The 24,093-nt window shown below is 52.0% G+C and overlaps 2 long non-coding RNA genes across 3 annotated transcripts in view; both read left to right on the top strand.

The window, feature by feature from the left end:
• LOC114900365 overlaps positions 1-2,873 on the top strand; it is a 191,594-nt gene extending 188,721 nt beyond the window's left edge. The window contains exon 4 of the long non-coding RNA XR_003794833.1: positions 1,701-2,873. This is a non-coding gene — a long non-coding RNA (uncharacterized LOC114900365). The remainder of the gene's footprint in view (positions 1-1,700) is intronic.
• A 1,090-nt stretch (positions 2,874-3,963) lies between these two features.
• On the top strand, positions 3,964-12,986 carry LOC114901067. 2 transcript variants are annotated; one of them, XR_003795001.1, is made up of 4 exons: positions 3,964-6,206; positions 11,504-11,599; positions 12,006-12,086; positions 12,630-12,986. It is a non-coding gene; the product is annotated as an uncharacterized LOC114901067 (long non-coding RNA). The 2 variants fall into 2 exon arrangements; XR_003795000.1 differs by having other exon boundaries at positions 11,504-11,603.
• The last annotated feature ends 11,107 nt before the right edge of the window (positions 12,987-24,093 follow it).

Below are 24,093 nucleotides of genomic sequence, written 5' to 3'. Positions count from 1 at the left end.
GCGATGTGCCTCAGTCTCTCGTGCCGTGAGAAGCAGAGTCTCCCTGACCCCTATTCCGGGCGCTGGATGCCACTGCGAGGCCTCGCTGGCATTGGCTTCTGGAGAACTGCTCAGGTCTCCGGTTTGTCTGAGCCCGTACGGCGATCCCCTCTCTGGGGCTTTATCCTTGTTTTAGGCTCAAACTCTGCCAGTTCCCCCTTGAGACCCCTCAAAGATCCAGGGTTCTCTTGTGCTCAGACAACCAGGACACCCCTCCTAATACCACCTGCCACCTGTCCTGAAGGTCACAGCTTTGACTCTCTGAGTTTGGTGTGTCTCCATGTAGTATGGGGGGCATGCGGCTCCCAACCCCCATCAGATCACCAGGGGAACTCTGTAAATACACAGGGTTCAAGGCCTCTCCCCCAGAGACACAGACCTTGCAGGTCTGGAGAGGTGCCCTGGAACCCGTATCTTCACAAAATGTGGTCCTCCCGGCTCTTTGCACAGAACTGGCTTCCTGACCCTCATCTCAGCAGATATGGGGGGACAGGGAATTTGGCCCCCAGGTCGAGCAGGCCCAAGGCAGGGGAAGCAATGACAAACAGATGGGCTACAAGTCTGCTTCCTCGGGTAACCTAAGTTCAGGAGCTTTGGCAGCCAAAAGGGCTTCTGCTGGCTGGGGGACTTGGCCACGGGCAACCTGAGAGCCAGACAAAGCCATCCTCACAGCCTCTCTGGCCGTGAGTCCCCAGGCGCTTGCTTGCCCCGGATGCACAGGCACGCCTCTGTCAGCCGGGCCTGCAGGGGTTTGTGGCCAGGAGAATTATAGCAGCCATCCTCAGCTCCCGTGGACACCTCCTCCAGAAGGCTCTGGAAACAGCACACTGGGTTTGAGGAGAAAGGGCCTCTGTGAGCCAGAGGTGGGTCTCTGCAGACAGAGGCCCCCACACCTCCCTTCCTGTTCTAATACCACCCCCTGCCTGGGCACCGGGTCTCCTGTGTCAGCCCAGGGGACTCAGGGAGGCCAAGCCCCTTCAGGCTGCTGCCCCTCCCCAGCCCCGAGGCAGGAAGGTGAGCCTCCTTCTTTCTCTACCAGGGCCCCTTGGGAGCCCCTAGGGCTGCGGTGGGTGGTGTGATGGGCCAGAGGTCCCTGCGGGCAGTGGGGACCCCACAGATGGCCTGCTTGGTTCCAGCCATTCCTGATTTCTGGATTTTTGACAATTAAAGAAATTTATTAAATGTTCAACAAAACTCATTCTCTATTTGAGTTCATGGCAACTCCATGCCTTCAGTTGCTCGGGCCAAAACCTTGGAATTGCCCTTGAATCTTTGCTCTTAGACTCCATGTTCAGTCCATCAAGAATCCTGTCAGCTGGATTCCAACATATTCCAGACCCCAGCCACCTCTCACCATTTCTGTTCTGGCATTTCTTGCCCAGATAATTTCAACACCCTTCTACGTGGTACGCCTGCTCCACAGAGCAACCAGGGAACAAAGCTGGGTGGTGATGGGGGCTCTGCCACTGACCCCCATGTGTGTTCAGGACCCTCCTGTCCAGATTTGATTGCATCTCGGCTGGTCTTACCAAGAAAAACAGTTCATTAATCATGGACAAATGAGATTCCTTTTATATCTTTACAAAATATCACAATGCCCCAAATTCTTCTTCAGATCTTACGTCCTAATTCAGGGTTTATGAAATCTACCATCCTCACAGGGACTCCTCTCCGGTTTGAGGACTTTGAGCCATGAGCCAAAGCAGGAAACTCAGCAATCCAGGGGCCTCTCCGAGATGCTGAGACCAGGGCCGTGGAGCCCCAAGACTGCAGTGCCCTGCTTGGAATCTGCTGTGGGATGATTCTGCAACCGATGTGATGATGCAACAGCTGTGCATGAATGACATGAGAAAGCTGGGCCCCTTGGCCCTAAGGGATGCTTCCACCACACTGTCAGCAGGAGGGAGCTCCTCCTAGGAGCTTAAATCAGGACTCATCTTTCTGTGGGACCCAAGCCTCCATGTTGGGTGATGTGGGCAGAAACAGGTTTTTCCTGGGAAGCTAGGGGGCGTGGGTGTGTACCTGTGTGTGATGACACACCCTGCCCTGCATCCCCTGCAGCTCCTCCAATCTGGAGTTGACAGTGACCAGGCTCAGCCTCTCCCCACTGGCCTTCCTACCCCCAGCCCCACCGCTCTTCAAGGCCGAGCCCTGCAACGGGCCTCAGAGGGCAGCTCTCCCAGGCTTGCTTTTGCTTAGCCTTGTTTTCCAAGCCACCGCCATTGGACTGGACTCTCCCTGGCTGTAGCTGAGTACCCCATATCAGGGCTCGGAGGAGCCCGGCCATCTTGCCCAAGTGAGGACTTGAGGCTCAGAGAGAAGGAGGCCCCCGAGCCCACGTGGCCCAGCAGGTCCACGGTAGAAGGGGGATCAGAAACCAGAACCGCGTTTCAGCGCAAGCCAGGCCTGCTGGGAAAGGGGTCGGGCAAGGAAGGAAGGAAGAATGGGCAGCTCTCAGGCTGGGGTGCCGGAACCTCACGGTGCTGGAGCTCTCCTCACCTCCAACTTAGCCCTGAGGCCTGCTCAGGCCCGCTCCCTGCCAGCCGTGCCCCCTCTGTCTTCATGAGCCCCCAGGGCCTGCCAGAGGCTTCCTGTTTCTGCTGCCTTGCGTCCATCCCCCTGCAGTTCCCTCCCTCTCTTGGCCGTGGCCTCTCTAGTCTCCAGGCAGGAGAGCAAGCGCTGGAGGGGAGAGGAGGGTCTGTGCTGGACTCGGCCAGCCTCACTTCCAGCCGGTCTGGCTGCTCTCCCCTTGACAGACTTCCTAGAAGGCACCACCCCGACCCTCCCCACCTCCACCCCGGCCCTGACTCAGCCCATAAATTACCTGGGGATGGTCGCTGACTCAGCCAGGAAGCCCGGAGCGCCCTCCTCTCCATCCCCAGGCCTCAACCTCACAGCTGGCTCTCATTCCAGAATGCTTGGTCTCCTCCCCTCAGGAAATTCCTGGAAAATATCAGGCTTCTTCGAGGGGAGATCTCCTGACCACAGCCGCAGCAGGGAAGGGAGCCGCTGCAGCCTCATCCATCATCCTGTGGCCCCGGCCCTCCTCCCCCAGATCCCCCAGCTTGTTTGTTTATGTGGGGCTGAGTGTGGAGGTGTCGGTCTCCATAAAGTGACAGGCACCTGGCTGTGGAGGGACCACAGAGGCGGGGAGGAGAGGCCAGCGTGGGGTGGGGCACTCTGGGCAGGCTGCTGGGAGGTGGGACCAGTCCCGGGCCAGGAAGGATGGTGAAACTGAGAAGTGGAGAGATGGGAAGGGAGCTCCAGGCCCAGGGAATGGCCTGAGCAAAGGCACGGAGGTGGGAAGCAGCCCAGTCTCTACATGGAATGGGGAGGGGGCTGGAGAGCAAGCAGGCTAAAGGGGTCGCTGAGCAGGGGAGCCTGTGCTACACAGCTCCTGAAGCCCGCGTGCCTAGAGCCCATGCTCTGCAACAAGAGAAACCACCGCAATGAGAAGCCCGTGCACCGCAACAAAGAGTAGCCTCCACGGGCTGCAACTAGAGAAAGCCCGCGCGCAGCAATGAAGACCCAACACAGCCAAAAATAAATAAATAAATAAATAAGTTTATAAAAAACAAACCAAAAAAAACTTTTTTTTTTGTTACTTCCCCTCAGACAATAACAACTTTTTTTTTTTTTTTTTTTTTTTTTCTTTGGGTTTTTTTTTTTTCGCGCGGGGTTTTTTTTGTTGGGGGGACAGGGGGGCTACTCCTCGTTGTGGCACGTGGGCTTCTCATTGCGGTGGCCTCTCTTGTTGCAGAGCATGGGCTCTAGGCGCACGGGCTTCAGTAGTTGTGACTCACGGGCTCTAGAGCGCAGGCTCAGTAGCTGTGGCGCACGGGCTTAGTTGCTCCGCAGCGTGTGGGATCTTCCTGGACCAGGGCTCGAAAACGTGTCCACTGCATTGGCAGGCAGATTCTTAACCCCTGCTCCACCAGGGAAGCCCCAATAACAACTTTTTAAAGCACAAAACTTCCTGCCCAGTTTCTCCCCACAGGAAGGATGGCTGGCTGATGTGGCTGTAGCCATAGTAACAGAGTCACCGAGGAGAGAAACAAAGTAAGCTAGGGGACCCAAGGGGTGTATCAATGGGGAAGATTTTCCAGACCCCGGGGGTGGGACACCAAGCCAGGGAGCTGTGGGAAGGGGGGCTGCTGATTTTCTAGTATTTATTTACCTTTCCTGGGAATACAAGTCCTAGGGCATGGCAGGGAGTCAGGAAGATGTGGGGTTAAAGACAGAGAGAAAGACGGGACAGAGCCAGCCAGGGGAACCAGAAAAATGAGGGAAAGACAGGGAGAGGCAGAGTGACCCAGAGAGGAAATTCCTTGAAAGCAAGGACTGGGTCTCACTCAGTTCGCGTGTCCTTAGCCATGAAGCCAGGGAAGCTGCTTAACAAACCGTACCCCCCCAAAGCCCCCCCAGCCCCGGAAGACATTCTTCATCCAGCCTGGACTAAATGCTTCTGCCGTGCGCATGTCTGTCAAAGCCCTAAAACATTATATTAACATTCTTGAGCTGCCTGTTGGACCACCCCTCTCTACTCTGGACCCCCAGCCTTGTTCACGGTTGCATCTCAGCACCTGGGGTAGAGGCAGCCACTCCCCCCCCCAGTGTCTGTTCAAGGTATGAAGGAAAGAGAGAAAGACTGTGGGTAGGAGACCCTGCAGACCCACTATGGGGTGTGGCCTCTTGGGAGAGGCTCCAGAGCACCTGCCTCTCTTTTCCGGCCTTGCTGCAAGGGCCTGTCCTGTTCTCGGAGCCTGAGTTGGGGGAGGGCAGCCAGGGAGGGGTTGGGCTCAGCTAGCCCTCCCCTGCCTCTGCAGAGGCACCGACAGGCTGGAGAGGGTTACCTCTGTGGGCCCCAGCCCCCGAGAGGTGCTGGGTTCTGCTGGCGGGGTTGGCCTGGTCAGGGCAGGAAGCAAGGGCATCCTGCCTCATTGTCACTGGCCCAGCCGCATTTCCAGAAATTCTTTCCTCCAGTTAGAAGAGGAAAGAGAAGCCGGGATAGCCTCTCGGGCTGCCGGGAAACGGATGGGCAAGTGGGAACCAGGGTTCCCAGAGCTCTCACGGGCCAGGCTGGAGCACTGAGGCCTCTTGCCTGGGCCAAAGAGCCGTTTCAGCCCTGAGACAGAGACTGGGCCCCAGCCAGAGGTGTCAGAAGACCTGACCAATGGAACCTCAGCTCTCCATGTGCATGCCTGCTGGGCTGTGTTTGTGGCTGCAGAACAGAGGCAGGAAAAAAAGAAAGCCTGGAAATCACTGGGCTTCCCACAGGCCTTTTTAGATTCTGGGATTGGGGGAAATCAAAGCTTATATTCGATCCAGAGTACTTTTTGCCTCCCCTCCCATTTCAGTGTCTAGCCCTATACTAGATCTTAATGGGGAGACAAAGGAAAAATTATTATTATTGTTGTTCTTATTCTCCAGCATAGCGTTTCCCTAGTGTGTTCTGCTTATAGGAGTAATCCTTGATAAAGCAGGTAGGTTTATAGCACTCGGCACATCAGCTACCCTCTCAAAGACTCCTACTGCACGATGTGAATACTGAAGTCTCAAAAAAATCCTGAAGAGATCCAATTAACTTTGGTTAATTCAGTGTTTCTCCAGCTTATTTGACCATGGAACACGTTTTTTCATGAAACACCATGAAGCAGGGTTCCCAGAAGTACATTCTGGGGAAAGCTCCATTAAAGCTTCTGATGGGGTTGGTTTTCTAACTTTGTTCCAGCCAAGGTGCCCCAAGGGTGATCTAAGGCAAAAGGGGGAAATGAGCCAGCTGGACTCTGGGTCTCCATCCCAACCCAATTCAACCGGCAGGTCCTGTATTCTGCTTGAATTGATTTTCCAACAATACACTTTTATCTGATGAATGGGCTCTGCTGCTAAAAATAAGTTCGAAATCTGTTTTACGGTTCTTCGTGAATATATGAAGAAAGAGAAAGAAATAGGCAAAATTGGTCCGGGGGAGAGGGGAGGGAATCTAGAAATAAAAATAGTCAGTGAAATTTAAAAAGCAATGGATTAAACAGAACTGGAACAGGGTGTCTAGTGTATAACCTCAGAGTGCCCTGACCAGGTATTTCTAATTCCATTTTAGAAGTGGAGAAAATGGGACATGAGGCATTGAGCTACCTGCCCAGCACTCTAACCAGATCTCTGACCAGGTATCTTGTCATCCTTCCCCAGTACCAGGGGCTGGGAGAAGGGCTCTTACCCTCAGGAAGCTCCCAGTTTCACAAAGGAGGCAAAATTTGCTCACCAAAGAATGGCGAATGGAAGCAGTCTAAAGTCCAGGGCACAAGCCAAGGTCCTGTGGTTAGGGCTGAGGTGGTCAGAAGAGAGAGATTTTAGGAGCAAGGGGATCCAGAAGCTTTCTCTTTGAGGTCTGGAATTGCACCATGATGGCCCAGAACCTGGCATGATTCTGCTACACGAAAACTTACGTGTCTTCAATTCTAGAGATTTCTTAGCCATTGTCTCTCTGAAGATTGCCTCTCGTTCTTTCCAACCTCTCTTTCTGAAATTCTGCGTGACATAGGTTGGACCGTCTCATTCTATTCTTCACACCTCTCACTCTTCCCTATTTTCCACTTATTTACTTCTTTGTGCTGTATTTTGGGTGAATTCTCAGATCTCCTTTTCTAGCTCTGTTTCTCCCACCGAGTTTGAAATTTCAATGATTATTCTTTTTATTTTGGAAGTTCTACAGTCTGGCTTTTGAAACTCAAAATCCAAGAATTCTAGCCTATTCTCTGAGCCAACAAATGCTGGAGTGGTCAAGCTCCCGCTTCCCACCTAGCATCCTGGGACTGACGCTTCCAGCCCCCAGCAGCCTCCCTAGGTCCCCTCCAGTTACCCCAGGGGCTATGCGAGCACTCACATTCTCTATGCGTACCTCAAACTAGCTACAGGAAGTGGGCGAAGCTAGGCAGTGCAAGAAAATATTGGGGGAAAAGACTGGCTAATATTTTTAAAAATATTATCTCACCATATATCCCATCCTATGTGGTAGATACTACTATTGCCATGATTACAATGATCATTATTAGTCTACCAACTTTCCACCTAACCTTGGGAATGTTTCCCTATTCCTCGCTAAACCTTGGTTTCCTCACCTGAGGCTGAGCTAATAGCTGCATTTGACACCTGATTCCTTTCTTCATCAGTCCCTGATAATTCCCCATAATCTTTCTCCCTCTCCTTTTCCTGGTCCAGTGAAGGGTCTAGGCTGGCAGAGGCCTGGGTCCTGATAACAGTGGAACAATGACAGCAGAAGTCCCTGAGCGAGGGCGTGGGAACCAGCCGAGGTTATGGGGAGAGGGACAGGAAAAGGGGAGCGGAAAGACAACAGCTGGACAGGCAGACACGTCCGCCCCAGCCTTGCCCTGGAAGCTCTGCTTGGCGGTGGGTGGAAACCAGGCTGTTTCTCTTGGATGGTCCTTCCTGGGCTATTCATTCATTCAACGGCTATTTACTGGACACCTACTAAGTGGCAGGCCCCGTGCCAGGAACAACTTTGCCCCTCGGGACTGTCCCTTCGACTTGGCAAAAATATTCACAACTGTGGCTTCTGGGCTCACATCACAGTCCTGAGTAGCAGGAAGGGCTCCGATGGACAAGGCTTTTTGACAAATCAGAGGCCCAAGAAGGTGCCACGAGTTCTGCAAGTGTGCACAACACAGCAGCCTTCACTCCACCTTCTGCCCCCTGGCCTGGGAGAATGAAATCCTCCGGACATCTTGCCTGAGGGCAGCTAAAAGAGATTGATTTACCACATTTTGTGGCCTCCTCTACGCTGGGGGGAAAAATTCTTACTGTGAACACTTGTGCTGGGAGCTCCAGCTGTCTGGCAACCTTCTTCCCTACCACGTGGTCACTTTTTAAAAACATGTGCCCCAAATCCATCATGGAAATTGCTCGACTTTCCAGTAGAAAGCCATCGGGAACCTTTTCCGCCTTTGCCAAAGTGAGGAAAATTTCTGAAAAGTTTGATGAGCAATTTTTCTTGGAAACGCCAAGCTGCAAGATTTTTAATCAGCCTTCACGAGCTAGCAGCTGGGTTTCCACTGGATCCAGTCTCTTTCTGCTTGCCTGAACTTCACAGGGTATGGAAAGCAGACCCCAGAAATTCCTGATTTCTTCTTGGAAGAGCAAGCCCCGTAAAAGACTCAGGGCCTTTTTGTTCTCAAGCTCTGTTGATACTTCACGTCATCACCAGGCCCTGCTCGAGGCCAGTGAGTCACAGGGCAAGGACGCCATGGATCTACCCAGAACGAACACGTTGTGGGTCACGCAAACATATGTGATGCACACATGTCCTGCACACTCACCACACCTACTTATTCTGATGTCCACTATATACAACAGGCACGCTTCACACACCCCGCACACCACTGACACAGAACACAAACTATGCTCTACAGTCACAACTGCCGTACAGGACACACCGAATACACACACACACGCTCATGCCACACCTCCACTACACGAATATGCCTCGTGCGTTAACATGTATTATATACATACAACATATTCACAAACATACACAACATTCCCAAACACACACAGATACACATGCATTTCCCAAACACATCCTATTTTCTGATTAAAGCTCTCAAGATTTTAGTTTCCGTTTAAACCCAATTATATGACTCATCAACTTCCTTTGGCCTGTCCTTTTCTTTCTTGACAATTTTTATGGATTTTTTTCTGTTTCAGCAAAAAACAAACAAAGCAACAACAACAACAAAATTTTCCTTCTTATTAGCTATAAATAAATGCAGCTGGGCATACATTTTTCAAAATGCCAGGAAAACAAATAGACCAAGAACTCAGATGTGGGAGCGTTCACCCTCCCTTTTCTTCTGCGTGAAACTGTGCCTATGCCTTTGTTTAGACAAGGCTATGTGGTAGGTGCTTGGAGACACCTGCGTTCCATCTAGGTGTTTGGCCCTGGCGAATACACAGAAGATTTGTCACAAGGACTGGGAGAACCTCTCTTCATAGAAGGTTGGTCCACCCCCTGCCCCTCTGCCCACCGTTAGAACGTAGGGCGTTATGAAGACCGGAGGAAGAAGGCATGTGTACCACCCCCCTCTCAGGAGGCCACAGCAGACATCACTAATAGATCACAGCATCTGTCCCTCCCAGCCTGGACCTGACATCACAATCCTCCACCCAGCCTTATCAGTTAGTCAGGGCTGGCAGGTGACATGGGAACTATTTGAGATCCCACAGAGCCCAGCGCCCTGGGTTTAGGGGTGAGGAAACTGAGGCCCAAAGAGGCAGAGTGCCTTGTGTGAGGTCACACAGCACCATTCAATCTGCTCAGCTCTGCGCTCCACAGATGTGGCTGGTGCGGGGCAGGGACCTTGCTGAGGGCTGAAGGAGAGGGGCCAGAGGGAGGTGAGGCCAGGCTGGGTCTCCTTAGACACACTGAGCCCCTGTTTCCCTGCTCTAAGCCCTGCCCACCCCTCACTGGGACAAGCTGAGGGTCCCTGCTCTTGGACACAGTGCCCCTGGCCCTCCATCCCTGGGCCTCTGACCTTTAAGATCAAGGCAGGGAGTAGGGAGCCTTTCAGGGTTCATGGAGGTCACCCCCCTGCAGTGCTCTTCCCTCTTCCCCGAAGCCTTTCCGACCCCACCAGTTCTCACCAAGTGTCTCTCCCCAGAATTGCCGCCCCTCACAAGGAGAAGTTTGTCCATACACTGGTACCTATTGGCCTCTTAGCACCAAGTTTGGTCCCTCTGCTAAGCCGGAAGTGCCCCTTCTGAGTGCCACAGCTTTGCCACTGCGGTGCCTCTGCCCTTTCCACCTTCCCCAGCTTCCCACCCACCCTTTAACACCCATCACAGATGTCACCCTGCCTTCCCCAAAGCACATACGGGCCTCCCTCAAAATCACCAAAACTGTGTTTCTGGGCTTTTCTCACAACCCTGATCAGGTTGCCTGCTGTTGTCACGAGAGTGAATGAGTGGTGTCTGGGTTGCATCCCCTCGATGCAGTGACTTTGGACTTGCAGTAACTACAGTACTCCTCTCCGAGGGGCAATCCCCTCCCTCCAGAGACAATGGCCAGGCACCTCAGGACTAGTGTGGGAACTTCTACTTGTCCTCACTGAAAGCTCCCTGGCCAGGCCCCCGCTCCTGGCACATTGCAGGTGCTGGGACATATCTGCTGATGCATACGTTACGGGGCCCTGCCCTCCAGGGGTTCCTGGCCAACCGCACTCCACTGGACTCCTCCAGGCTGGACACAGGAGGGCTCCTGTGGACTGGTTGCCTGGCCTCCAGGCACTTCCTTTCGGGGCAGTCAGTCCCTCTGGGCAACAGCTGCATCAGGAAGCACTAACGGGGGACACTGGAGGGGCAGCTTCTCCTCCTGGGCGGCCCTGTCACAGGGCCAGCTGGACACGGTGCCCCACCTGTGCTGCTATTCCAGCCTGGGGTGGGCCTTGCGGCTGCCAGGGACATTCTTTCCCTGGGGGCAGGATACAGCTGCTTCGAGAGTGGCAGGGTGAGAGTGTGAGCCTCAGCATTTGAGTCACATCACACCCAGACAGTCAGATGTTGACAGAGGTAGATGTGCCATCACACGTGCTCATCACACACCCACACAGATACCCTCACCCAGTTACAAACCACACAGGGCACAGACATCTCCCCCAGGAGTTTGGGCAAAACCAACACTGAGAGAGGCTAAAATGGTTTCTGATGATGAAGGAAGAAAACAGAGCAACCAAAGACAGAAGAGGATAAACTCTGCCTCTACCAGTGGGAAAATCCTCAGATCCTATTGCTTCCAGCCCAGCTCAAACCGGGACTTTGAGGACTGTCTTTATCGTCTCTGTACCCCAGAGCCCAAAGCCTGGAGCTCAGACTAGTTAGCCTCACCAGCAGCCCCATGAAGTACATGGTGGAAAAATGTTGGATTGGGACCCAGGAGGTCTGGGTCTCCAGGCTCAGCCAGGACCAGCTGGGCGACCTCGGATCAGTCCCTTGACTTCTCAGCTTCCTGGTCTCTGTGCAAAGGGCAGCTCCGATGTCTTTTCAGCTTGGAAATTTTGTAAAAGGGGGAGGGGGCAGGGTGAGACGAGGGGGCAGTGCGGGGTGAGAACTTAGAAAGGGAAACCCTCTGTCAAGTCTGGGAATATGGAGCACATCCTAGGTTGCCCCTAGAAATCTTCTTAGAGAAAGGAGAGACCAGGCCTTCCCTCCACTGGGTTAAGAGGCCACATCCTATGGCAAGCCTTCTTCACCTCCACGCTCACAAGCCCATCCCGGGTGAGCCCCCCTTCAGCGCCCTCAGCAGGCATGCCTCCGTCTGAGAACCAGACTCTGTGACAATGATGCGGTGAGATAATACGGGAAAGGGCTTAGGTGTGCACCTGGTACAGTAACGCTGGCATCCTCGTGGGTGATTCCTTATACCGATTAGTGAACGGCTCTCTTGTATTTCCAGGGACTTGTCTGTCCCATCCAGGGCTATTTCCTGAGGTGAGGACAGCAGCTGTTTTGTCCACTGCTCTACCCTAAATGCCGCAGTGCTGGGCACACAGTAGGTAGTAGACTGAACTTCCTGTTGGGGGCTGGCCTGGAGACGTGCTTTGGGGGAGGGGTCCTGAGGGAGGCTTCCAGGCTGCTGGGTCTCTTCCTTTGCAAGCCCCTTCTGTGCATGGCTTCTTATCTGGGGTGCCCCCTTCTCACCACTCCCTGTTGCGTTCCTTGTGGACAAGTCAGGGATGGTGGGACCACTGCAGATCACCCCTCTCCTAGACCAGTCTTCCCATGAGCAGGTCAGAGATGGTGGGACCACTCCAGGCCCCCTCTCCTGGACCAGTCTCCCTGGGGCCCTGACTGTGGTTCAGGCTCGTGCTTAGGTTCCAGAGACCCTTCTGGTATGCTTGGCCCTATAGGGGCCTCGACCTAGTGAATTACTTGATGGGCACTGTCCTCTCTGTCAGGACCCAGCCACATCTGGATGAGACTCGGCTACACAGGTGGAATCATTGCAGAGCCAGGACCAGTGTGGAGGCAGCAGAGTGGTAAGGGTGGCCACCATTCCCACACCAGAGGGGAGAGATGAGCTCCCACCCTCAGGGAGGGTCCAGTTGGCTCCATGTTTCTACCCTGGGGGACTCGATGCTGTAGTGCGGGAAATGATAACAGGATAACGATGATCCAGGAGCAGCTTGTGAACATCTGTTTGCTGTTGCTTTGTTTTCTGAGTATTTCCTCTATCCAGGCTCTCCCTATACTACTTATTTTACAAACATGATCTCCTGTATCATCAGAACAACTCTGTGTTAGAGACACTGTCTTCCTCAGTGTTTTAAAGACCAACTCACCAAGGCTCATAAAGTTTAAACCCCATGCCTGAGGCCACACAGTAAGTGATGTACTTGGGACATGAAGCCAGGACCACCTGACATGAGAGTCTGTTCTATGCCTCCTCCACCCCGGCGACGACAATCCTACTTTAGAGGTGTCGGGATTCTTTGGCAATTTATTAACATGTCTTCAATCGTTTGCTCCCTTGATCCTGCCAGCCACCCAGCATGGTGTGCATTATTATCCCCATTTTACAGGTGATGAAACTGAGACTCAGAGAGGACAAGTGATCATCCCAAGGTCACCCTTCCAGGAAGTGGCAGCATCAGGACCAAGACCCCAGCCTGAGTTTAAGTCACACCCTTCTTCATGCTGCCAAGATTCTCATCCACAGAAGAGAGAACAAGAGGTTTCCCTGCTGGGGACTTCCCTGGTGGCGCCGTGATTAAGAATCTGCCTGCCAATGCAGGGGACATGGGTTCGAGCCCTGGTCCGGGAAGATCCCACATGCCGCAGAGCAACTAAGCCCGTGTGCCACGACTACTGAGCCTGCGCTCTAGAGCTCGTGAGCCACTACTGAAGCCCGCACGCCATACAGCCTGTACGCTGCAACTACTGAGCCCACGTGCTGCAATTACTGAAGCCCATGTGCTCTAGGGCCCACGTACCGAAACAACTGAGCCCTCGTGCTGCAACTACTGAAACCCGTGTGCCTAGAGCCTGTGCTCTGCAACAAGAGAAGCCACAGCAATGAGAAGCCCAAGCACTGCAACGAAGAGTAGCCCCCGCTCGCCGCAACTAGAGACAGCCCGCGCGCAGCCAGGTTTCCCTGCTAGAACTGGCAGAAGGAGGATGAGGAAGAGAAGGAGGAGGAAGAAAGAGAAAGAGGAAGAAAGAGAAGGAAAAAAATACTCCAAATTTCTTTATCTGTTTCCATTGTATATAATTTACAGATATTCCTGCTTTATCATGGCCCACTAGACACAGGATATATTTTCAGTCCTTCAAAATGTGGTACTGAGAGCTATAAAATTTGGTTTCCTCATCCATGTAAAATTGAGTTGGGCTTCCATGATGGTCCAGTGGTTAAGACTCTGCGCTTCCACTGCAGGGGGCGCGGGTTCAATCCCTGATCTGGTTGGGGAAGTTCCACATGCCTCAAGGTGCGGCCAAAAAAAAAAATAATTGAGTTATTTCTTATGTCTATACAATGCTTCCTATGCACTTTGAATCCTTTTCAAAAACTATTATTCAGTATAACCCCCACGTTTTATGTTCGCTTAAAATGAGATCCACTAGACTTTCACCAAGGAAGAGTTTATGAGTGAAGCCCCAAAGGTCCACAGAATTTTGCAACCTGCTTTTTATATTTAATATATTTTAAACATAATTCCAGATTAATCAACATAGATTTGCATTCTTTTCTTTCTTTTTTGGTAAAATATTTTTTTAAATTTCAATATAAGTATACGTTCGTTACAGTGAAATGCAAAGTTATTCGGTTTGACAAGATTTTACATATGTATCACTCATTTAACCATGACACAGATCAAGGTATAGAACATTTCTAACACTCCAGAAGGTTCCCTCAACTCTTTCCTAGTCGATACCTCCCCAGCCCCATAGGCACCTATTCTGACCTCTAACATTTTAGATAGTTTTGCCTGTTTGGGATTTGCATCTAAATGGATTCACACAATATATATATATATACTCTTCTGTGTTTGGCTTCTTTCACTCAATGCTCTGTTTTTTGAGGTTCATCCGTGTAGTTACATGAATAAGTAGTTCATTCTTTTTCATCGCTGTGTAAATTCTCAGCTTATAAATATGCCACAATATGTTTATCCATTTTTCTGTTGACATATGTTTAGAAACGCAGATGGAAACCCCAAGGCAACACCTTTACACATTTCCTAGAAAAGCCAACATGAAACAGGCCGATGATACTGAGTGTTGGTAAAGATGGGGGCCAAGTGGAGCGCCACCAAGTGGTGGGGAGGGTTGGTTGGAACAGTCACTGTTCAGCAGCATCAAGTTTCACATACATCGATCCTCTAACCCAGAAATTCCATCTTGGGTACATACCCAAGAGAAGGGCGTGCTTATGCCTGCCAAAAGACATGTACCAGAATGTTCATGGCAGCTTTATTGATAATTCCATCACTGTGTAAATGGCTGCCAAGTTCTCCGTAGTGTACACGTACCAGTCTCCCATTGCCCAATATCAGTTCTAAACCAGGCTGAGATAAGCGTCCTTATACACACACCTTGTATGAACTTACAACTGTTTCCTTAGGATGGACTCGCAGAAATGGATTGCTGAGTCACAAGGTACGTACATCTTTAGGGCTGGAGACTCACACGGCTAAGCTGTCCCCAGAGAGGCTGCATCACTTCCCCCCTCGCATTGATCACGCGTGCCCGTGGCTGTGAGGCTTTCACAAACCCCACAGTCACTCCCTGTTTAAACGTGCCCAGCCCCCTCCCTGGAGCTCACAGAGCTGAGGCTTTCTTGGCTCCTGGCGGTGAAAGGAAGGAAGGTTTAGGGTAAACACGCTAGAAGCACAATGGCCACAGCCCCCAGGGCCAGGCGCTGGGGCCACAGGGCCACCACCTTCCTTCCACCTGCTTCGGCCAGAGTGTCGCTGGTGCCGGTGGCCTCCCACAGGCTGAGCACGGGAAGTGGCGGCTGCAGCACATAAGGGACCAGCTGCACTGGCCCAGGAGTGCTGACGCAGGCCTCTCCAACATGGGAACATCAGTGGGTGAGCAACACACCCAGCACTTCCTCCTCAGCCCTTCATCTGGGCACTAGTCTCTCTCTGAACCTCTTCCAGATTTCCCTTCTCCAAGTGCCCGGAGGGTGTCCTGATGTTCAGGCGGGCAGCCGTGTGTACAGGGGCGTGGAGGAGGAGGTCAGAATGGCCCGAGTGTCAGAGGCCTTTCCTCTTCTTTGAGACCAGGGCCGGGTCTACCGATGTGATGTGAAGAGCCCCGAGAAGTCCCCAACTTGGCCAATGACAAGACAGTGCCTGAAACGCCCGCATTGTCCTCCTGCCTTTGTGTTCGAAGCTGCCCCACCTGCCCATCCACCCAGGTAACAGCAGAGTCAGCAGGATGGAGGGAAATTATGAGACAGACCCCTTCTTCCTAGGGGGAAAGGGGAAGGAAGGTTGCAGGAAGGCTGCTTCCCCAGATTCACAATTCAGCCGCCAGCTGTGTGGGCCAGGCCAGCTGTTCCAGCCATTCCAACCCAGTCAAAGCCCTTTCTCCACGCCGCGGGAGGACCCCGTGCTCAATCTCCCCCAGGTTCTTTCCTGCCGAGGGTCTGGCTTCTGCCAATGCCCACCCCCGCCAGGCAGGGACTGGGTGTCTGCAGGAGACTGGGAGCTAGAGTCTGGCGGAGGCTCTCGGTTCCCTGGGACACAGAGGCCTAGAGAAGAACTATGTGTTCTCAGTTGCCACATGGAGAAGACAGGACTATGTGTCTCCCAGAGGCCAGGCTCAGGGTGGGGACTGAGGGAGGGCAGGAGACTGGCTGAGCAGCCCCTACCCTGGCCTCCCTCCTCTGCCCAGACCGGAGTCCCCAGCTCAGGCTCCCAGGCGCCCCCGCCCCTTCTGTCTGCTCTGATCCCTGCACCCCAGGGCAGCTCGGGCCCTGATCAGCTTCATCCTTGCCCCATAGCCACACGCGCCTGGAGACAGGGGCCCTCAGGGTTCTCGTAGGGCAGGCCTGAGCCTCAGGTTAGGGTCCTAGAAGCAGAGCCTGACACGGCCATCCCTGAGAGATGGTTAATTGGGTGAGTGCTCTCGGGGGCGGGGCAGTGAGGGAAGCGGCGGGGGGGGGGGGGGGGGGGGGGGAGGGGAGAACCGAAGCAAGGATGTGGCCTCCGGCTCCAGCCTGATCCCGTGGAGCTCGTGGAGACACAGCCTTGGCCCGCCTGTGATGCCCTGGGTCAGTCACTGGCTGCAGGCGGGGCGTCGGTGCCTAGGAGGTGCCAGCCAGGACAATTCTCCAGAGAAGTGGGTGCAGTGAGCCTTAGCAGCCAAGTCTCACAGCAGTCGCCCCACGGACCCCACTCCAGGTGGGGAGGCCCCAGGCAGCCAGCAAGGTGCCAGCCCACAGGCTCGCCTCGGCCAATTCTCCGCAGTCTGCCTGGGAAGCGCAAGGGCCCTGTCTCCAGAGGAGCACGAGGGGGCCTGAGGAACAGGTGACGAAAGGTTAGCAGAGCCAGGGCCAGACCCTTGGCCAAGTGCCCTTACTTCTGGAGCGGGGCTTCTAGCTGGGGGGGGGGGGGGGGGTCACAGACTTGCGCCTGCCCCTGGAATCTCATGCTGGCTCTCTTACGTGTGTGAGTGGGTGTTTGGGGAGAGGAAATCCACAAGCGCCATGGAGTCTCAAAGGCAAGCAAACTAAATGGAATGCTTGGTCCTCACCTGCTTGTTCCCACAGACACGTCACTGACCAGGTGGGTATTACAGGGGCCCTGGGCTCAGGAGCCTCAAGACTGGGTGCACACAGCCGTGCACTCTGCCCTCTCCTCCTGGTATGGGTAGGGCGGCCCGGCTGGCCTGGAGTCTGGAGGAGAAGGTGCTTCCCCTCTTCATCGTGGGTGGGGCTGGGCCGGAGTTCTAGGGCTGAGCCCTACAAGCTGCCAGAAAGCAGTACCCAAACCAGGCCACCATCTACCCCTACAACACCTCCATGCAGATTAGAAAAGGCACCCTCATGGGAGGGACAAACTACAGAGAGCACCCGCTCGAGGTCAGTGAACTTCAGAAAGGGCCCCTTCTTCAGGGTGGGCTGGCCTGGGCCCTCCCCGTGGCTGCATTGCTCTGCACCATTTCTCCTACCTCAACCAGTCAGCTCTAGGGGACAAGCCCACCACCCTCACTGGGCCCCCAGAAACTGAGACCTGTGTCCAGGGTGAGAGAGGGAGCAGGGAAAGCCCGGGGTAGGTGCCTAGGGCTCTGCAATCTGAACTAGGGCAGAGCTGGGCCAGCATCTCAATGAACTTGCCGACAGATTCTTGGCCTTGAGCCAGCTGCACACCAGACCTGTGAAGGGACCCCGGCCGTGCCAGGCTGGCGGGGCTGCTGGTCAGGGCCGGGGAGCGCACGGCGGCCGCCTAGTCACCATGGCCATGGAGGCGCCCCAAAGGCAGCAGAGGCTGTGGGACACGAGGGTCCTGGGAGGCAGCGTGCCTGAGGCTCCCTTCAATGGGGTGACGTCCACTGAGCCCTGCCAGGAGCTGGTGGCATCTAGATGCGTCTGAGGGAGCGGGCATCTTGTGCCCTCTCTCTAACAACAGCCTGCTTGTGGGGACTGGGAGAGGTGTCCGGGGAGGGGTCCTCCATCAAGTTCCATTCCTTGGACCTCAATCCCTTGATCCCGCCTGCTCGTGAGAATCACCTTAAAGCAGTACAGCCTCTGGGCCCCACCAGGATTCCATAATTCTGGAGTAAGGTCATGCTTCGTTTATTCATTTATTTTTAGACTCTGGGATTATTCTACTGTGCAGCCAGCCAGAGCAGAGAACTAGTGAATTGATCATTCACTCCAAGAAAGGCTCCTATTTCCAGAAAGGACTCTGAGACCAATTAGGTTTGGGAAATGCCTGCAGGACACACTGACATTTCAAAAAACTTCCCAAGCAAAAGACTCTTTGCTCTGGAAACTTGTTGTTATTCTTCTTGGTGGTGGTAGTGGGGTGTGTGTGTGTGTGTGCATGTGCAAAACTGTCCCTATTTTATAAATGGGACTCCAAGAGGTTAAGGAATATGCCCGATGTGGTCCTCACGGCCAGTGGCAGAGTGCTGATTCAAGCATAGGGCTCCCTCCTCTTTGTATATTGTCCCCTCTCAACACCCCCTAAACACCTCCAGAAATGGGACTCTCAACGACTCCTCCTGGGAGTCAGGTGGCCCCAGGGGGGCTGTGACAAAATGCTCTCCCAGCCCCTCTCCCCACTGGACTTCTGTCTCTCCCTGCAGTCAGGCCCCAGTCTGCTTCCTGTCCAGCCCCTCACAAGGCAGATGTGGTAGAGCCCGTGCCCATCCATCCTCCCTGCGGGGGGTGCTAGTGCCTTCCACGTGCCCAGATCCTCTGGGTCCGGTTTGTTGCAGCCTCTCAATCCTCCCAGCTCTCCGTCCCCCCTGAGGGCGGGGAGGAAGTCAGATGGTTTCCAAATTCTGTTCCTGCAGGTCCACATCATCAACATGGCTTTCCCAGCACCAAGAAGTGGGTCATCCTTCCAGGCACGACGGTGGAGTGTAAGGCACTGGGGAAGTCTCCAGAGAGAGTTGCTGGGAGGTTAGGTGATCATCTTTAAGTAGGGCTTTAGGCCCCCGCAAGCTCCAAAACGCAGGGCTGCTCTCCTGACACCCGCCAGGTCCCCGCTCCCTGCTCCTCAGGCTAGATCAGGGGTTCCCCCTTCCAAAGGAATTTTAAAGAAATTCCCCTGGGCTCCAGGTCACTGTGTTCCTTCAGCAAAAGGGAGCTCCTCGAGCTGGTGAAACCTGAGTCCTGGGGTGCAGCCTGGACCAGAAGCACGTCTGAGTTCTCAACCAGCACGAAGACGTAGGTGGGAAAATCTCTTGGAGCGTGTTCATTTTTCTCTGGCTAAATCTAATTAAGATGAAACCTTAGCTTCCTTGGGAGTCTGCTGCATCCATCAGGCAGGTCCTGAGAAGGACTGTGAAAATTCTCTGGCTTTCCTGTGGCAAGACTCACTCAAAACGTGCTCCGTTCTCTCTGGACTCTTATTTCAACAACAAATCAATGTCTTCCCACGAGGTGTGTGGATGGTAAGCTTCTGTTTCCCAGTTCCCAGTGAATTTTATGAACTAAAGATCCATCCCGTCCACGCACCACTCTTCACAGTGGGGGACTCTACATCCACCTAACAACTCTTTCTTATTCCCTAAACAACCCGGCCAAAAGCAAGTAAGACAGGCAGTCAGAATCAGAGAGGTGTAGAAGAGACCAGACGGCCAAGTGCCATGACAGTGAGCAAAGCACAGGCAGAGCGATAGCTCATCGTCCAGAGAGGCAGACTGGTGGCCCCTGGGAACCCAAGTGGCTAAGCGAGGATAGTCTTAGGTGGCAGGTCCTCCAAGGTGGGCCCAGCTGGCTAGCACCCCAGCACCCAGGGGGGCTGGCAGCATGACCTGACTTAGCGGAGTAATCATGCACATCCAAGTGCTTCTCTATGTGCTTTATTTAATCTTCCCAACAATTCTGCAACATCCCATTTTACAGATGAAGTACCTGAGGCACAGGGAGAGTAGTTAACTTGCCTAGAGTCGTACAATCAGTATGTTGTAGGGTCAGGATTTGAACCCCGGCAGTCTGGCTTCAGAGTCTATGCACTAAACCACTACACCACAGCTCACACACAGGGGAAAGGATCCCGTTACCGGGTGTTCAGGTTCCTATGGCTGTGCAACCCCAAAACTTTGTAGCTTAAAATATCATCACTCATCTATTTAGCTCATGAATCTGCAGTCTGGGTGGAACATGGTGGGAAAGGTTAGGTTCTGCTCTACAAGATGGTAGCTGGGGCAGCTCATCTGAGGACAGGAGGACCCACGGGCCAGATGACTCACTCACATGGTTAGCAAGTACGAACCGGCTGCTGGCTGGGAGCTCAGCCCAGATAGAGAGCCAGGGACCGTGTTCCTCTCCACATGGCCTCTCCACGCTCTGCTCAGGCTTCCTCACAGCATGGTGGCTGGGTTCCAAGAGTGAGAATCCCAAGAGAAAAAAATGGAAACTGGCAGTATCTTAAAGCTCAGACCCAGAAACTGGCACGGCATCACTTTTACCATATTCTATTGGTAGAAGCAGTCAAGTATTCCAGGTTCAAGGAGAAGGGATCTAAATCTCACCTCCAGATGGAAGGAGTATTAGAATTTGGGGACCATGTTTTAAAACTGCCACATTGGGGCTGGGATGCAGGAAAAGAACTGGATCTCCTGAATGAGTGAGAAGCATCTGACTGTTGGCTCCTGCTTAGGGCTGAGCAGAGGGAAGTAAGTCTCCAGTGTGTGCCAGGTCCTGGCCTCACAGGCATTATCTCCTCAATTGGATGCAAGTTTTCTCACCACTTTTTATAGATGAGCACTCTGAGACTCAGAGAGGGCGTTAGCCTTATGTGAGGTTGCACAGCTGGTAAGTGGCAGAGCTCTCTTGATTCCAGAGCTGAACCCTGAACTCCTCTGGTGAGCTGCCCACAGATTAGGATCAGGGCTGGCCCCAGGTGAGTTTGTTTGGGAAGAGGTAGGAGGGCATGGAGCCAGGCTATCACTCCCTAACCACTCCAGGAGCCCTCCCATATCAGGGAAGGACTGCCAACACGCTGTCCCAAGGCATCCTTTCCCTATTGCGCCTCCTTTCAGGCTGGGGCATGTACAGACCTTCCTCCTTAGCCCTGCCTCCCAAGTTGTGTTTCTCAGCCCTGAGCAGTTCCTGAAATTCTCTCCGTACTTCCTTGAAACCTTCCCAGAGGCATTCCCCCAACTCCACTTGTCTCAACCATAAGCTGTGAGTAATTACCAGCATAAGACTTTCCATTCCTTAAATAAAGTTTTGTTTTAATTTATTTATTTTGGCTGTGCCACGTGGCTTGTGGGATCTTAGTTCCCCGACCAGGGATTGAACCCCGGCCCACGGTAGTGAAAGCGCTGAGTCCTAACCACTGGACTGCCGAGGAACTCCCTAAAGTTTTTATTTTTAGAATAGTTTTAGATTCACGGAAAAATTGTGAAGATGTTACAGAGAGCTCCCGTATTCTCCATACCCAATTTTCCCTATTATTATCATCTTATATTAGTGTGGTTCATTTGTCACAATGAATAAACCAATGTCAATATATTATTATTAGCTTTACGATATGATTAGCATTATTATTAAAGTGTAAGCCCATACTTTCTTCAGGTTTCCTTAGTTCTTACTTAATGTCCTTTTTCTTTTCCGGTTTCCTCTTGGCTGTGGCAGTTTTTCAGTCTTTCCTTGTTTTTGATCGTTTTGACAGTTTTGAGGAGTACTGGTGAGGAATTGTGTAGACTATTCTGTTGCTTTTTCTTGTGGTTAGACTGGAATTATGGGTTGGGGGAGGAAGACCACAGAGGAAGAGTGCCATTCTCATCACATCACAGCAGGGGTACTTGCTACCAACATGACTTATCACTGTTGATGCTGACTTTGACCACCTGGCTGAAGATTCTCCACTATCAAGTTACTCTTTCGTCCTCTTTCCACCTGCACTGTTTGGAAGGAAGTCACTATGTGCAGCCCCCATTTAAGGAGTGGGGAGCTAGGCTTCTCCTTGAGGGCAAAGTGTCTGCATAAATCACTGGGAATTCTTCTGTCCTAGAGTTCTGTCTCTCCTCCCCCATTTATTTGTTTTATTTAATAACTTAATTATTTAATTGTTAAATCATTTGTTTGTGTAAGTATAGACTCATGAATATTTATTTTATAATTTGGGTAATAATTCAATACAACTGTATTTATTTTCTTGCTCAAATTGTTCCAGCTTTGGTCACTGGAGCTCTTTCAGTTGGCTCCTGTGTCCCTTTGACATACTCCCATCTATTTTTTTTAGCACTTCTTCGCTTTCTGGCACTACAAGACGCTCCAGCTTCATCTTATGTATTTCCTGCCTCCTGTCCTAGAAGCAGCCATTTCTCCAAGGAGCTCTGGTTCTTTTTACTGGAGAATGGTATTAGAAACCAAGATCTGGGCACTAAGTGTGCTCCTTGCTACTAGGGCATCCCTGCTTCTAGACCCTCTCAGCTGATTGAACAAAGATATATATGTGTGTATACTAACCTGTCTATCAAACTAACCAAAGAGACACAAATCTATAAATATATGTATATTTTCTATATACATACATAGAAAATATACATATATTCTATAAATATATGTATATATGTAGCCGTCTGTATCTATATTAAGGTAAACCTGAGTTCATACTGACGTCTACAACTTTAATCCATTATCACAAGGGTCATACTAGACTTCTCCCTTTGCTTGTCTGTAACCTTCCACCTCCCACTCCCACAGTGAGAAACCCAGATCCCACCATCCACCATCCACTTACTTAGTGGTTCAGTTCCAATATACATGTATAGGGGTTTCAGAATCGTTAACCCATTCCCTACAGGAAAGTGCTTCATCAACTAGTGTACAGTGTTTATGCAGTTCCTTTTGCCTTTCGTCTTATGGACTCTACTCATTTCCAAAGTTATTTAAACTGAAACCTTTCCCCCCACCCACTTCAGTGAGGTTGTTTCATACATTTCTAATACAGATAGGTTTGTCATAGTCTGCATTCCATCCTGGGATCTCCTGGCCTCCTAAATGATTTTGTTTAATGTGCATATATTAAAGATTCACTTTTTTTAAATTTTATTTTATAAATTTATTTATTTATTTTTATTTTTGGCTGTGTTGGGTCCTCGTTGCTGCACGCGGGCTTTCTCTAGTTGCAGCAAGCGGGGGCTACTCCTTGTTGAGGTGCGTGGGTTTCTCACTGCAGTGGCTTCTCTTGTTGTGGAGCATGGGCTCTAGGCGCGCGGGCTTCAGTAGTGGTGGCTCGCGGGCTCTAGGCACGCAGGCTCAGTAGTTGTGGTACACGGGCTTAGTTGCTCCGCAGCATGTGGGATCTTCCCGGACCAGGGATCGAACCCACTGGCAGGCGGATTCTTAAACAACGTGCCACCAGGTAAGTCCAAAGATTCACTTTGTGCTGTAAACTTTTATAGGTTTCAACCAACGCAGTGTCATGTATCTATCACTAAAAGATCATACAGAACAATTTCACCCTCTAAAAAAAAAAAACCCTGGGCTTCACCTATTCAACCTTTCCCCCCACCCTCAAGAAGCCTTCAATTTTAAAGCATATTTAAATGTTTTTTCAAAGTTCTATTTATGCACATTACTTATTTAATCTGCAGAACGGATTGAAAAGAGCAGAAACATCATTCCCACTTTACGGAGAGGAGACCAAGGATCAGAAGCATTAATAGGCTTGCCGTTGGCCACATGGCTAGTGTGTGGCCTGAGACTGATCCTGCTGCTTTATTCCTACTCTACTCAGGTCAGGGGTGGTTACCAGACCCCAGAGGTGGAGACAGGAGGGGCTAGATTTCAGACAGGCAGGAGATTGGGCCATAAGTGAAAACCAGCTGTGGGTTGACAGGGACACCTGAGCTCTAGTCCTGGTTCTGCCAATTTACTGGGTGGTCTTGACTAAATTACTTTCAACTTGGCTTGGAAGTTTACAGAAATTCCTCTTCTGTAAAGTAGTGAGGGATGTGGTGACCCCTGGGTCCCATTCGAATCTAGCAAGCTACGTCTGGCCTCAGCATGGGGCCAAGTGCAGTCAGCAGGGAGGTTTGGGGGCAGTCAAGAGAGATGGCTGAGAAGTAAAGCTCCAGTCAACCATGGAGAAGCAGTGGTGGGCCACGCTGGGGTCAGGGGAGTGTGCCCAGGGTGGCAGCTCCCACCCTGCTCTCCCCGCAGCAAGCTCTCCAGGCAGTGAAACCACATATGCTTTTGTATCCCATTCCATGGTTTATGGCCCAATGGGTCATGACTTGCAATTTTTAAAAAATAGAATGAAACAGAGTAAGATAGATCAATGCATTCAACATAACAAGGAAAAGTGTAAACTTTTGTTTTGATTATATGTGCAGGTAATGGGGCGA

This window comes from Monodon monoceros, unplaced genomic scaffold (genome assembly GCF_005190385.1).
Source record: "Monodon monoceros isolate NGI ecotype Baffin Bay Population unplaced genomic scaffold, NGI_Narwhal_1 Super_Scaffold_19, whole genome shotgun sequence".
Classification (NCBI taxonomy): domain Eukaryota; kingdom Metazoa; phylum Chordata; class Mammalia; order Artiodactyla; family Monodontidae; genus Monodon; species Monodon monoceros.
Note: the sequence above shows the minus strand (reverse complement) of the source record. Positions and strands in the feature narration are given on the sequence as shown.